Source organism: Anguilla anguilla, chromosome 19 (genome assembly GCF_013347855.1).
Source record: "Anguilla anguilla isolate fAngAng1 chromosome 19, fAngAng1.pri, whole genome shotgun sequence".
NCBI classification, from domain to species: Eukaryota; Metazoa; Chordata; class Actinopteri; order Anguilliformes; family Anguillidae; genus Anguilla; species Anguilla anguilla.
This window is the reverse complement of record NC_049219.1, coordinates 9,956,383-9,966,191: the sequence shown is the minus strand read 5'-3', so window position 1 is coordinate 9,966,191 and position 9,809 is coordinate 9,956,383. Positions and strand designations below refer to the sequence as shown.

The following is a 9,809-nucleotide window of genomic DNA, read 5'->3' as shown; positions in this document are numbered from 1 at the left end:
GGACATCTTGCCTGGCCGAGGCGACGCGCGTTAAGCCTTGCGAGGGTTCGAGCAGGCGTGCCGCACTCTCTCCCCGTGGGCGTCTGGCTGCGTGAGTCATCCCCCCGTGCGTTCTTTCGCGCGGACAAATTCGTTTAGACATTTTCATTTGGTGCGCAAATTGGGAACGGGGATATTACGATGCACTGTGAAAGGTACGTGCGCCGAACTAGAGTTTTTTTTTTTTTAAATCTCTTAAGTGCGGGGTTGACACTTTTTAAAACAAATAAGTCATTCGTTTAATCTTTAGGGAAAAGTGAGGCCTCTTTTGCTAACTGCCACATGGGACCTGGATTCAAACGCATTCTACTTCACTCATGAAGATAGCAGCTTGTCAGAAAGCACCTTCTGATCTGTGGAACAGAAGACAAAATGGCCGCCACAGAAGAATGTAGGGATGTCAAGTTTTTTTTTCGTACACTCTGACTGACTGCAAGTGCACAGAGATTGTTTGCCCAAATCTCCTAATCTTGTGTAAAACTCCAGCCATAGCACTGAAATATGGAATTATTAGTTACTTTAGCAGTGAAGTCTCTCAATTTAATATGCTTTATTGAATGAAATACACCTAGTACATATTTCCTAAGCGAACAAGAAAGATACAAAAACAAGCAGTAGACTATAACAGTAGAAGTTACAACACAAACAAAAATGACTTCTAATACAATTGCAATTCTCTCTCTTTGCCTGTTTCTATTTCTCTCTGTCTATCTCTTGCCCTCTTTCCCTCCCCCCTCCCCTCTTTCCCTCCCCCCATCCAGTGCTGGTGCAGGCCTGCTCGAGGTAATCAGCCATGCAAGATGTCTGCCTTCACGGTCTGGGGGTTTTTTATGGACGACATTATTCTTCTTGCCAAAGGTGCTTTTCCATGTGTCTTTCGATGGAGGGATTGTCCTTGGCAGATAACAAATATGGCCGTTTTTTTTTTTTTAATTGACATACCCGCGCCGAACACAGACGGAAGGTCCGTCCATTTTTGCTTCAGGGTAATTTGGGCAGGCGTGCGGGGGGGTCACACCATAGGCCCTAAGCACAACTGCGTGAGCGTTGAATACAGTGTCAGGGCTTTGGATAGCGCTATGGCTACATAGGGCTTTGGATAGCGCTATGGCTACATAGGGCTTTGGATAGCGCTATGGCTACATAGGGCTTTGGATAATGCTATGGCTACATAGGGCTTTTGATAACACTATGGCTACGTAGGGCTTTGGATAGCGCTATGGCTACATAGGGCTTTGGATAAATCTACGGCTGCAGCTCTGTACCACTTTCACCTTCTCCACCGAATCCAGCCTCTCAACTCCTGTCCTTGAGCACACTGCAGGTTTTCCAAATCTATTTTTTTATGGAGGGAAGATACTCTAAATGGGATCGATCAAGAACTATTACTGTTCGAATTGGGCAATGAGCAGGGTGGAATAAAGGCAGGAGAGCAGGAGCAGGCTTGGAGTAGCCTTGAGACAGACACTGACAGTGCCGCTTGTCCTTGTCCCATCTCTGGAACTCCTAATAAACTGGATGTTGATTGGATGTGCCACTTCTCATTGTCCCGTCTCTGGAACTCCTAATAAATTGGATGTTGATTGGATGATGCCGATGAATTTAAGCACTGTTTTGGGATTTGGGCTTAATTGCAGAAAAATATTTATTAAAAAAAATTAATTATAATAATAAAATTAAATAAAATTAATTAATAAAATAAAAAAATATATATATATATAGATGGATAGATATGTATTTGATAGATAGATAGATAGATAGATAGATAGCTGTGTGTGTGTGTGTGTGCTTGTGTAGGCTAATCAAGAACAGTGTAATGAAATACGCTGTGAGAAACATGCTGGTATTCATATAACTATTCATGCCATGTTTAAATGTTTTTAATTCCAATTTCTTGCCACACACAACAGCAGCTAGAAAAACAGTGCACAAACGTGAAAATTATATTCTTTTTTTTTTGTCAAATCCTCGTAATTTTACAGAGTGCAATGCAGTCAGTTGTTTGCATACTGTGGTTTTAGCGAGAGGGATTTCATCCACAGTGCTGTAAGGGAGTTTAGGAACACACACACACACACACACACACTCTCACTCACTCACTCATATAAATGAACTCATAGTTAATGCACCATTGAGCCCTACTGGAGCAGAATAACAGGTACTGTTTTGGATAGTGTTCCATGTCTGCATTGGGTTATGCTTGATAAGAGTTGAGAAATCACCAAAGACTTCTTAAGAGGGAAATAATTTCATTCTGTCCATGAAGACATGGATTTTATGTCTGTGGGTGCCCCAGTTTTTGTGATACTCTCAGTATCTCAGTTCTTTTGTATGTTATCAGAAGGAGAATCCCTTTATTATTCCTGAAAAACTAGATTGAATTTTATTTCTTAGTTTAAAAAAAAAAAATCTTTTAAAATTATGTGAGCCTCTGTACTGTTATCGCAATTTTGCAATTTTTTTTATTTTCACCATGACAGGGAGATTAGATATTCTGGGATTCCTCCTCAGATGCCTGCAGTTAAGTATCTTGGTCTTAAATAAACTTTGACAAGAGATAACATTATGTTGACTATGTGGAAACCTCTTCTGGAGAGGTACTACAACAAAGAAAACATTCTTATGTAAAAGGTGCGCATTGCGTGTGTGCTATCTTGTCAAATAAATATCATTATGTGTGTGTGTGCTATCTTCTTAAATAAATATCATCTTACATGTTTGCTATCATCTCAAATATCATCTTGCACGCGTGATATCTTCTCTTGCATCTGTGGTGTCTTAAATAACATTGTGGATCTGTGCTATCTTAAATATATTGTGTCTGAGCTATCTTCTTGAGTATCATCCTGTGTCTGTGCTATCTTCTTAAATATCTCGTTAAATCGTCTTGTTTGTTTTCTGGACAATGAAATCTGTGTGAGTTGAAGTCACTTTGTGGTACTAAATGTGGTGGTTTTAAAGGTGATTTATCACCCAGCGATTTATCGCTGATTCTGATCAAAAGGTGGTAAAGCTGATCCCCCCAAACAACTGTTGATAGGATTTACTTTCAGCCCGTGGCTGATTTAAACTTTGATCCCGCAGAGTCCTCTCAAGGTCCCCTCCAATCACTGGCTCTGTCTGAGCGATTAAGACCTTGGGTGGAACAAAAATCCCAACCTTGCAACCTTGTACATCAGATTTTTTATTTTTTATTTTTTTTTAGCCTGTGCATTGCTGAGCAAAGAGTATTTTCTCTTTGGTTAGAATTTTTTACATTTTTGTTAATGAAGCCACATCACTTGCAAAGTGAGCCTCTACTAACTACTGTGTGTGTGTGTGTGTGTGTCTGTGTCTGTGTCTCTGCGCTTGTGTTTGTGTGTATGTGTATGTAAGGAACATACTCAGGAATAATTTATCTCTTCATCAGCCACAGGTGCAGGCTTCTGTCCTATTGCTTAACCTTTGAGCCGCATGAGACTGTAACTCACCGGCATCGCTCTCATTCGCACGCCGTCTGTAAGCGAGAGGAACAATGGCCTCCTGTCACCCTGCCCCTGAGCCCGGGGATCAAGCCCTCACCTCCCGGGCTGAAAAATCCTTCCTTTGACTCGGAGCCACCGACAGAACAGTAAGTGTGAGACTGTGTCACCAGGGAAGCTTCAAAAATGGAAGCGTCATTGGGATGGGAAGTAATTCAGTGTTTTTTGTTTTGTTTTTTCTCTTTCCACAGATGGCTCCGAACCGGTGATTTTCGGAAAGCGCAGCTATCCACGTGGCCCGTCGTCCATTCCCGTCGCAACACAGTGTAGCTGCCGCGCTGCCTAAAGAACAGCATTCAGAAAGAAAACAGTCTTCTGCCTGTGCTCACACAGCATGAAACGGGACAAACCCAGGGTCTTCCGGTTAGGAAGGCTTCTCGAAAAAGGCGTACCACTGGAAAGCGGTGATCGTAAAAAAAAAAACCATACGCACATATTACTGACAATTTATTTCTTCGTTCGTGATTGCCGAAATGCCGTTTCCCTGTGCAGTTGTCAACAGGTCCCCCAATTAGCAGTTCGGAGCCGAGAACTTGCCTCGAGTCAAATTTGGTCTGATCGGTAGAAGAAAAAAAAAGGTGTCACGAACATAAGCGCACTAATTACCTTAATTATCTTCAGAATGAAAGCTATTCAGCAGTGTGCTCTTTATTTAATAATTTCGCATATTTGTGCAAAAAAGGACAGTTTCTGATGTGGCGTGCTTTTGTTTAACCTCCATCTCAGAGGGAAATCCCACTGAGATGGAGGATCTCGTTGTCAAGGGAGCAGTGGAAGCCAAGATGTTCGCTACTTGATGCGAGTTCTGGAACACTGACTAAGAATATTGAAAATGACATTCCAAAAAGATCTCCTCTCCAAAGGGATGAACATTGTTTAGCATAAATATGCTGCATTCGAAGAGCGCTCTTTCGTCTGATCATGGAATATATGGGTTTACGCATCATAATGTCTGTCATAACCTCTGAAATCATCTGGCAAAGTATAGACCTATATTGACAGCAATCCTCTGTGTTTCATTTTACCTTTAAATCCAACAGTGCTTCGCTTTCTCCAAAACACCACTGGGCAGGGACTCGACGTATCATCTAGTAATTCTAAAGTGTTGTTGTATTAATTTTCGGCAGTTTCGCTTAATTATCCCTCTCGGATTCAGATTCATTGCACAATGAATTGTGCGATTGACGTTGCTGCACGTGTCCATTGTGTAAAATAATTTATGCCCCCGGGTGGCAAGACCCATTTCCTTCACGAATTCCATTGATACAAAAAAGCACTTTGTGTAAAAAAAAATAAATAGAAAGAAAAAAACCCGGAACGAAGCGTGTTTATTCAATCTGACTGCATTAGCGAGGTAATTAGACGTGATTTTTAACACGCGTGCCGCCATCCGTTTGCCCCCCCCCCCGCGCCGGCACGCGCCGTGAAATACGGTAATGCGCGAAGCGTTATTGTTATCCGCTGCGCCGGGGCGCAATTTAATATTTGCCTGACATCGGCAGTCTGACGGAATTGAAGGTGCGCGTGAAATCACATCAGGATTAATGCGCCGAACGGAAAGGAAAAAAGAAAAATCCGCCCGGTCGCCCTTCAAGGAAACGTCCTTGGGATGCTGGCGCGGACGCGCGCCGCTCACAGGTTAGAGGGATGAAGGCTGCTGGAACTCATCTGGGGGGGGGGGGAGAGCGGGGAATAATCCCCCGGGCGTGAGGGGTGGAGGGGGAGAGGGAGTCGGAAAACGGGGGTTTCAGCTTTTTCTCTCAGCTGGTAAGGCACTGGGGAGGGGGGGAAGGCTTAGCAAATCTCTGCCGGGTCAGCTGTACCAGTACAGGTCCCCTGGATTACATCCCATTAAATCCCACCCCCCCCCCCACCCCCCCTCCCCCCCCGCCTTCTCCTGCCCTCTGCCCCCCCCACCCCCCCCACCCCCCGTCATCACGGAATCCGTGCTTGCGTGCAGGAGCGTGGTCTCGCTCCACGCTTGGGCGGGGGGGAAAAAAAAGCACTAGCTTCTCGGTCGATTTTTACAGAAGCTGCTGCACTGCGCCGTTATTGGGACTCTGCGCAGAACACGCGCCACGTTCTACATGTCACTTTTAAACCAGCAGGTTACTTAGCATGTTTTCAAAGGAGGCCTCGCGTCGCGTCACTGCACACGTTGTATTGCAGGATAAAACATTTTTTTTCAGAAGCTTTTCAGAAATAATTGTTAAAAGCTAAATAAAAAAAATCAGCATTTATTTAGGCTTCTCAGAAATAATTGTTAAAAGCCTAAATGGAAACATTCACCGAGCGAATGAATGTCCCCATTGAGAACCGGCCTTACTGAACAACGCTTATGCAAGCATCCGCTTTGTTGGAAACGGTGCAGAATTTTTTGTCCCCGTTGCAGTAACGCCGACGTGCGGATTGTGTCGACGCGCCGCGCGTGCGTCTTCATTAATTTGCGCGCGCGGAACAGAGTCGTCAGCGCGAATCCGCAGACGAGCCCGCTTTTGACGGAGGACGCTTTGGAAGTCGTTTGCTCTCCCCAGGTAGAAATTGCCTATTGCAGACAACGGGCTGAATTACCTCCGCCAATATTTTCTCATTAGATCCTTACAAGCCTCACTCAGAGGACAAACTTATTATTTCAGCTTTTACGGCTTCGGAGAAGGGAAGGAGCCCCGACCAAATTAAGCCGCGATTACCTCTCCCTTGACGGGCACATCTCTTTACCTTGATGAAGCCCTGCCTTTCTGGTCCAATCAGAAAACTGCACGCGTGTTATAATCGTAGCGCTCGGTCCAGTTTTTAAAAAAAAGTAGTTTCTTGTACGACTGGCCCCGCCTATTTGGGGGGGGGGGGGGTATGAAAGGAGTCGGGAGGTACAAAATAGAGGCCGACCGCTGAAGTCGGACCAATCAGAGGAGTGACCCCCCCACCTATGCGAAAAGCAAAACGGTAACACAAAATCGCTACTAACATAACTGGGATTTGCCTGGGAAGGTGGATGAGAGACTGTTCGAAATTGTGGGTGCAGTGTTCTAATTAGTTCCTGCTAATTAGCAGCTTGCTGGAGAGCATGCAAGCCCCCCCCCCTCTCCTCCCATCCCCCGCCCCCCCGCCCCCCCACCAACTCCATTAGCCAAACAATCCACATAATCAGGCTCTGCACCGCCAAGCAGAAAAGAGAGAGGGAGAGTGAAAGCACCTTCTCCTCCGACTGCATTCAGTCCTAAACGTGCCGCCATTTGTCCTTGACTGGGTAACAAATGTTGCATCTTTCATTCATTCGACTGGAGTGCAAAACATTTAAGTCTTTCATTTCTTGTACGCTATTTGCCAGTAACTGAAAGGCATGCATGACTGCTTAAGACATAAATGCATCTTCAAAACACGAGGAAAGGCATGAAGCCTAGTAAAATGTCTTACTCGACGTGGAAGAGAGTATTGAATCCAGAGTTCCTCTTTTCTTCCTTTCCAAAGCTGGTATAACGCAACGAAAATAATGAAAAAACTTTAAAAGTATGGCGTGCTATCAAACCTTGGCAAGCAGCCAAGGAGGATACTGATCTAAATTATTAACTGGAAACCAAAAGCAAGTTTTCTTTACAAGTAAACACCTAGACATTACACATGAAAAAGTAATAATAAAAAACTGCGCATTTCCCAGGAAAAAGATCTACAAGGCAGAAAAGCTGGTACTTTTTCTGCCTCGTAGGTTTATCTTTTATCGTCCTGATTTTCTCTCCCCTGGTGAAAATTCTCTATGTACCCTTAAATCAAGTGATCAATTTCCCAAATTATTACACGAAAAGGGAGATTGGGTCCCTTGTAGAGGGAGGGCCCGGCTCCAGCTGCGGCAGTCATGCAAGGCCGAATAACGGAGCGCGCTCCTCCCTAAAGCCACAGAGCGATCATTAAGGGCCCAGAGAACGAGGAGAAGGACCCCCAGCAGGCTGCTTTCAGGAGAGCTGCACCCCCCCCCCCTCCCCCTACAGGTTATGTTTTATTTACCAGGCCCAAAGGCGGCCCGTGCACAGAGAAACTCTAAAATTAGACAAGAGCGCCTGGTGCTCTTCAAAGCAACCGTTGGATATCGGTCCTACCCGGGGATCCAGGAAGTGTCTGAAAAGAACTCTGTGTCACTGATTCCATCCAAACGAAACAGGGAAGAGCCGGAACGTTGTTCGATGTTCCTTTGCTTTCACTCTGGGGATCAGCGTTCAGCCGCGTGGCTGCGCGTTGGCACAAACGAGCTCGTTCGCTCCGCGGGCTCCGGGTTCGATTTCACACCGCACCGAACGGGACCGAGGGCGTGGCGGTAAATGCAATTCGAGGCTTGATACAGACCTTTGGGCCGGGAGCCTCGCGCGATGCTGCTTCGTCTGAAAACCGTAGAGGCGTCAGAGACGACGACCACCGCACGGAGGACAGTTTGGGGGAACCGGGGCGCTACGGTGGGCAGCCGATTCGCGTGAAGGCGTCAGTCTGCTACAGGCAAGACCCCAGTGGACGACGATGTTGGGGGGGAGAGGGGGAGGCACGCGGGCAGGGAGATACGGGCTGTTAAAAGGTAATACAAGAAGGGACTGGATAAGGGAGCTCCTCTTCTTAATATGGGGAGCGGATTGGGAGAGCGGGTTTCGGGGGGGTGAGAGAGCGCGGGGGGCGGGGGGGGTCATGTGTTTCCAGACGGGAGTCGCGTGCGATAAGGAAAGCTATTTGGATCTGTCTGATGCGTTGTGGATTTCACCTTGCGGCTCGTGGTTCTTATCGACCCCCCCCCGGGCCCTGGCGGATGACACCTCCCCCAGCGACGGGGCTGCTACAAAAACGTATCTCCGCCTGATCGCGCTCCCCGCAGACGTTTAAATAACGGCGGGAGGTACACACAGGGGAAACGTCCGATGAGTTCAGACAAATTCTCATTTGCGATAGCCGCCGTCGTCTGAGCCAGGGGTGTGTGCCGCACGCTGATCGCTCCGCGCCGCTTCAGCTCGAAAGAAAACCGTTATTTCTGACCCTTACATTGTTTCTGGGAAAGCCTCGGACTCTGGCACAGTTGGCACGGTGGCAGACCTGGGTCAAATACGTATTTGTTTTGGATTCGCATACTTTTCTATGCTTTACTGATCTTGTCTAGTGTATTGGAACCAATGAAATACTCTCAGAAAGTCTAAACCCCGCCTTCTGGTCATATTGGCAGGCTCAATTACACCAGGCAAGATCAGCAGAGCACAGAAAAGTATTTGGCTCAGGTCTGCATGGTGGCAAATGTTATCACGTGAAAATTACCATGTCCTCAGTTCACTAGATGTATGCGCAATGAGATTATCTTAATTTTTTGGTTAAGATAATCTTAACACGATGGTGAGATTATCTTGCTCAACCTGACAATGCGGGACTGCACACTGAGACTCTCTACACCAAAAAAATGTGCTGCCAAAAAAAGAAACAAGAACTATTGCTTATTTGAGACGATTCATCAAAAACAGGAGTGCCACATCTGGTCTCATCCAAGTAGAGAGGGGTAGTTCAACAAGAGCGCCATCGATTTTCTTGTGTGAGCCACCGGCTGTAAATGTTCAGCGCGATGACACGGAGAGGACAGCGCCACACGAGCGCTCATATTTTTTGTGAAATCTGAAGATGATGTCTTGTATTGCCACTGCAGCACGACTTGTCCGCAGGGCAAGCCAACGGCTGTTCCTCACCTGCGTGAGAATGTGGCCTTCCACTGAGTCCCGTCAACACCCAGTAGCACTGCAGCGCAGTCAAATTTTGTTGACGGTCACATTTTCATCCGGACACGGCTTAACGAAGGACAGGAATAACATGCACATTCAATGCTTCATCCTATGGGAGCGCTACGTGTATTACTGCGCAATCTATATTTGTGGAAGAAGGCTGTGTAATCTGTATTAGTATTAGTGGACAGCGGTGGCATAATCTATATTAGTGGATGAAGGAAGTGTTATCTGTATGAGTGGATGCAGGCAATGTAATCTATGTTAGTGGATGGAGGTAGCATAATCTGTATTAGTGGTTGGATGTAGTGTAATCTAAATTAGGGGATGATGTAATGCAATGTAATTCATGTTAGTGGATGTAGGTACTGTAATATAGATTATCTGATACAGGCAGCATAATCTATGTTAGTGGATTGAGAAAGTACCAATCTGTATTACTAGATACAGCTAGTGTAATCTATATTAGTTTGTGTAGGTAGCATAATCTATTAGTAGAGTGAGATTTAATTAAATT

At 45.8% G+C, this 9,809-nt stretch overlaps 1 long non-coding RNA gene across 1 annotated transcript; it reads left to right on the top strand.

Annotated features, from left to right (window-relative positions):
• Positions 1-15: 15 nt before the first annotated feature.
• On the top strand, positions 16-2,721 carry LOC118219361. Its single transcript, XR_004763747.1, has 4 exons — positions 16-194; positions 290-430; positions 801-897; positions 2,520-2,721. It is a non-coding gene; the product is annotated as an uncharacterized LOC118219361 (long non-coding RNA).
• Positions 2,722-9,809: the final 7,088 nt, after the last annotated feature.